This window comes from Lepisosteus platostomus, chromosome 9 (assembly GCF_059453375.1).
Source record: "Lepisosteus platostomus isolate fLepPlt1 chromosome 9, fLepPlt1.hap1, whole genome shotgun sequence".
Lineage (NCBI taxonomy): Eukaryota > Metazoa > Chordata > Actinopteri > Semionotiformes > Lepisosteidae > Lepisosteus > Lepisosteus platostomus.
This window is the reverse complement of record NC_142619.1, coordinates 61,724,215-61,729,596: the sequence shown is the minus strand read 5'-3', so window position 1 is coordinate 61,729,596 and position 5,382 is coordinate 61,724,215.

Below are 5,382 nucleotides of genomic sequence, written 5' to 3'. Positions count from 1 at the left end.
GCCTTGTGTTTTCTAGCATTTTCTGTTTTTAATAAGAACTTAACAACACTCGCAACACACAACACTTTCAGGCTGCCATACAGAAGTCGCTCGAGTCGAGCTCTGCCCCAAACGTGGGGACCCAAGTTCTCGAGAAACTGGAGAATGTTCCCTTTCCTCTTGTGGTGTCCTCCTTTCCAGGGCCTCTGAACAGATTTTTTTTTCCCCAAACACAAACACAAAATAATTCTGTCTCCTCACAATACAACTCCGTCTCATAATACCCATGACCGCAGGCCGTTTTGTAAGAACATGTGTTTGATTTCACTGTCTGTACAAGAAGTTCAAGTGGTGTTTGTGCCCTTGTTGATTCACTGCACAGATGTGTTTCGACAGTGGCCATCCTCCTCTGCTGTGCAGATGTGTCCTGCCAGCTCGTTGCAGGAGAGTTATTTGTCTTGTGAACATAGAGAGACAGTGGATAGGCTCTCTGTAAGAGGTCATCTTTGGTGTGTGTTGCGTGTCTCTTTATCCCGTTTAAATCAAAACGTATGAAACATTTTTTTTCTTTGCCGATGACCTGTGAGGGGAATGCAGTGTTGTAGTGTTCTTAATGTGATTTTCTTATAACATTTTATACCTGGGGAGTTGGGGAGAAGGGAGTGGTCTGTCATAGTCACAGGCATAGAGCGTGTAACCCCCTTCCTTGTGTAGAGTTGTCACAGCACTGTTCCAGATCCCTTGTTACCTTATTGTGTTTCTAATGATGAGAAGAGCCCAGACTGAAGCAAAATGCAAGTGGTACTCTGCTGCCCGCTGTGAGGAACCAACACCCCCCTTTCACATGGCCAGTGCTTTCCTGGGTCAAACATTTTCCTCCATCTATTCAGATGCATCTCTGGAAAATCTTCAGCTTGCAGTATATTCAAGTGTTAACAGTCTGCCCCGATATTCCTGTTTAAAACCCAAGATTATCCACAGAAGAGGGACTGAGCATACTTGTTTCCTGTCATGTGGGTCCAGCTTTCATCTACCGTATGGTCACGGAGCGCGTGTGTTAAAGGAAGTGGTTACCAATTTTTCACTGCTAGAAGTGACAATGGAAGTGAGGTATCCCTGCCCGTGTTTTTGTCTTTTGTCTGGTGATTCCTTTTTTCCCCCCCAGAGGCTTCAAATTAAACCTCGGTTTCTTAAGCCCTGTTTTGTGGTTATTTATGAGATGAGTGGAACATTTGTATGAACTAGCGTCTAGTTTTCCAAATCTGTGTCCCGAGTTTGTATGGACTGGAGAAGGTCTCGTCAGGTCTGTAGTTGAGTGGGGGCGAGGCTGCCTTGCGGTCTTCCTGTGCCATTTAATCCCAGTCCTGCCCAGTAGGTAATGGGATAAGTGCATCTGTGGGGGCTTCATGTAACTCCCCTGTCCACCTCCTAAGCCCCTGTACACTTTGTGCAGCGTGGTCACTACTAGTTGCTTTTGAACTGCACTTAAACTGGACTTTTTTTTTTGTCTACCCAACCATAAACATTCAAAAGCTTAGAAGCTCTACCTGCAGAGCTTAGTCAAATATGCAAAGACCAGAGACTTTGTTAACATGATAGGGTAGATAGGTGAAGGAACTCCTACATCCTTTGACAGCAATGGAGACTTAAGTGTTTGTGGACGCATTTTAATCTCGAAAATGTGGGGACACAATTAAAAAGGAAAAATACAAATGATGAGATATATAATTAAAAGTGTTTTATTTAATTAGAGAGATAATATGTTATAATATGCACTGTCATTTGTGGATTGTTTCTTTACCTGCAATATAAATTTCATTTTCAAATTTGCACCCTGAAATGAGTTTAATTCTCAATTTAAAGGTAGTGGACATTATGTGTATCTTTGGATTGAGAACGTTTGTGAATCAAAAGCAAAGAGTAAAGCTAAGGGATGAATGCTCAAATAATTGATAATTGGTGGAGTTCCTCAGGGATCTGTACTAGTACCATTTCTAATTTATCGAATTGATCTAGGTCTGGTATAATTTGTAAACTAGTTAATTTTCAGATGATACCAAGATAAGAGGACAAGCAGCAGATGTTAGTGTAATTCAAGAAACATATCGGGCACCTGAGCAGATTTGTAGGCAGTTAGCAAAAATTGAGAAATATAGGATTGTAGATCCAGAATTTGATGAAGCTGCTTATGACATAGCTTAGGTGTGTGTTATCACAATTTAACCTTCTAGACAATGTAGGCAAATATAAAGGCAAATAGTATGCTGGGATATATTGTTAGGTGTGCATAATTAAAACCAAGGGACTTTGTTAAAATTGTACAATGCATGACTAAGACCTAAAATGCGTTTTAGAAAACTGTGCACAATATCACATTATCATGTTGCAATAATATGTTGCTTTTATACAGCATAGAGTAAATTAAAGATTTAGAATTGCACATCTGGGTCCATTATGGAACTTAAGACCCTTTCAAAGCTATGACAGGAACTATAAAGTGTAAAATGCTACTTGAAAGGTAGTCTATAGCAGTTTCAGGAACTGCAGTAGTAATGGCTCATTAATTAATACAATGTCAGCAAAACAAACTGTCAGCAAACACCATGAATTTTTTTTTATATCTTTAGCAGACTGAGGCAAGTGTTCCATTACGTTTTGTAAGTACTTTGCTCCAGCTATCTTCGCGTCTTGACACTTCTCCCAGTGCTGATGAGAAGCAGGAGTGTAATATAATGCTGCCACCACTATATCTGGGCACTGTATATTGTGTCACCTCATATTGTGTCTGAGTCCTGTCACTATTCCTGAGTATTCATCATTGAACTGTGTGGTTTTAAAAGCCTCTGCTCTCCAAGCTATGGAACGTTTTTACAACCTTTAGACCTTCTAAGCCAAAAATTGTCTTCTTAGGTGAATTTGTTCATTTGTTCATTTGCTATTTTGAAATTTAACAATATTTTAATCCTGGATGCATTTAATATCCACATTGACTCTCAACAGTCTGGTCTGAAGTGCTTGGATTGTCCTGATGGTGCACGGTCTCTCCGTGCTCCAGCTCCCAGCTAAGGGCACATCTTGAATCTAAGCTTGTGTCCACCCACTGTTGGAAATCCATCCACCTGGGCTGTTCGTTTCCATCGTTTGCAATCTGTAAGCTTTTGCTGTTAACAATTGGGTTTCCAATTTCCACAAGCAGTGCGATTGGCGAACACATTTGGCCATGCCCCTCGGACCACACCTACACCATCCACCTCATTATGATTTCTTATTTATTGCACATCTCCAGTCATTGTTTACACGTCTGCATTGTTTACATTCAAACTGTTTACTTGTTTACTTGTACATTGTCTACTGCTTGTTTGTATATTGTCTTAATGCACTGTCTGCACTTTGTGTTTTTACACTTTTTTTTTGTAGCAATCGAAAGACTTTCTGTAAGTAAGAATTCCATTGTACCAGTACAACCGGTTACATATGGCAATAAAGTTCAAGTTTAAGGTAAGAACGTTAGAAGAGTTTCGACTCAGAGGAGCGCAGGTGATCATGTTTTCTGATTCTGCTCTATCATGCTCCTCTGAGAGTCTGGAAGATCAGAAGTTCAGTAGCGCTCTGACACACACCTGACACTCTGGACACTATCTCCTGTACTCACCTCACCCCTGGGGAGAAGTATGGAGACAGTTCCTGGTGTTGGAACGCAGGTTCTGTGTTTCAGACAAGTGCTCAACTTTTGTTTCTCATATTATTGATAATAATCAGGAAACTTCCGAGATACCTGTCTTCCAGCATTACCCGACTGCTCAAGCCCTGCTGTGCTCTCACATCACCTCCATCGCCTCATTCATGCAAACATTTCTGTAATGGAACAAGTTACAGGTTTATTCCTGCTGAAAAGAGAAGAAAGAAAACACAACGTTTCGGCCGTGGAGCCTTCTTCACACCAGCTTGGAATAAACCTATTACTTGTTCCTTGGCAGCATACGCATGCTGACGCAGCTCCCCACCTGAACTACTACAACCTTTCTGTAATGTTTCACAGCCAAGCTTGATAACATTGAACAACATTCTCTCCTCTCCTCTCGCCCCACAGCAGTGCCTCTCTGTGTCCCTGCCCTTGCTGGCTCTCCTCTTTCTCACTTCACACTGCTCATGCCTGCAGTCTTTCTGACCTGGCACCCCCCTCCCTGTCTGTGGACCCCACTCCCTGTGTGCGATTGATTCCTGTCTGTCAGCCCTCTGCCCCTGGGTGTTTAATATAATGGCACCCTGAGCTCCAGCGTGCTTGCATCGCAGCTGCACTCAGGCCAGTGCCAAAAGAACCTCCAATGACCACATCTAACTTGCCTTTTCTTGTGAAAGTATTAGACCAAGCTGATGCAGGGCAACTAAAATATCATCTCAGCCTAACTAAATTTTCCAACCTGTGCTCTTGTGCAGCCTTCAAATAGATTAAATCTCGCTTTGCTGAATGTAACCTTTTTTATTTTTGTTGACAATTTTAGTTCTAAGGTTTGATTGATGACAACATTTGCTAATTGTGCCTCAGTGCTGTATTCTGTTCCATTTTCTATGTAAATGCAGATGCTCAGATCTGTGTCCACCCTAAACCATACCCTGAGGTAGCTGTTTTGTACATTTTGTTAAGGCCATGTTTCTGGGAACCTCTCATTAGTTACATGAGCATTAGCTGTATCCCTGTCCTCTGACATCACTTGAGTTTCTGTCCAGAATGAAGAATGAGGGCAAGACCTCCAACTCTGGATTGATTTTTGAACCTCATGTTCAGAATATTGTAAAGACTTCATGTGTTTGTCTCTTCAAGGACTGATTACAATAACAACCTACTTACAGGAGACTGTAAAACTACACTTAATATGTCACAGTGTCTTCAGAACACACAACGAGTGGGCACTTCACTCCTGACCTGGAGTCCTCGCACATGCTTCCCGTCAGGTTTTGAGTTAATTATAAAATTGACTTCTGCTTACATTCAAGTCTCTACATGGCTTGTCTCCCCAGCATCCAGACAATATATTATCTGTTTACCTCCCTCCACACAGCCTTCACTCAGCTGATTGTGGTTTACTTTGCTGTACCGCAAAGCTGAAACACTACTCCATCACATGTTTTTGTTGTGAAATGAGATGTGGTGGTTGAGTAATATTCCATTGCAGAAGACTGGAAAGGCTACAACTGAAGTCCCCCTGCAGGGTGTATCGATGGCAGTGTTTTTGTAGAGACATTGACTTCACACTGCGCTACGTTCGGACTAACTACAGCCTCAGTAGGACCTTCAGAACGCACAGTGAAACACACACCAGAGGACACAAGGGGAATCTGCGTGGAAGTGCTTTTAAAACTGAGAACAGGAGGCACTTATTGACACAAAGTGTGGTGGGAGTC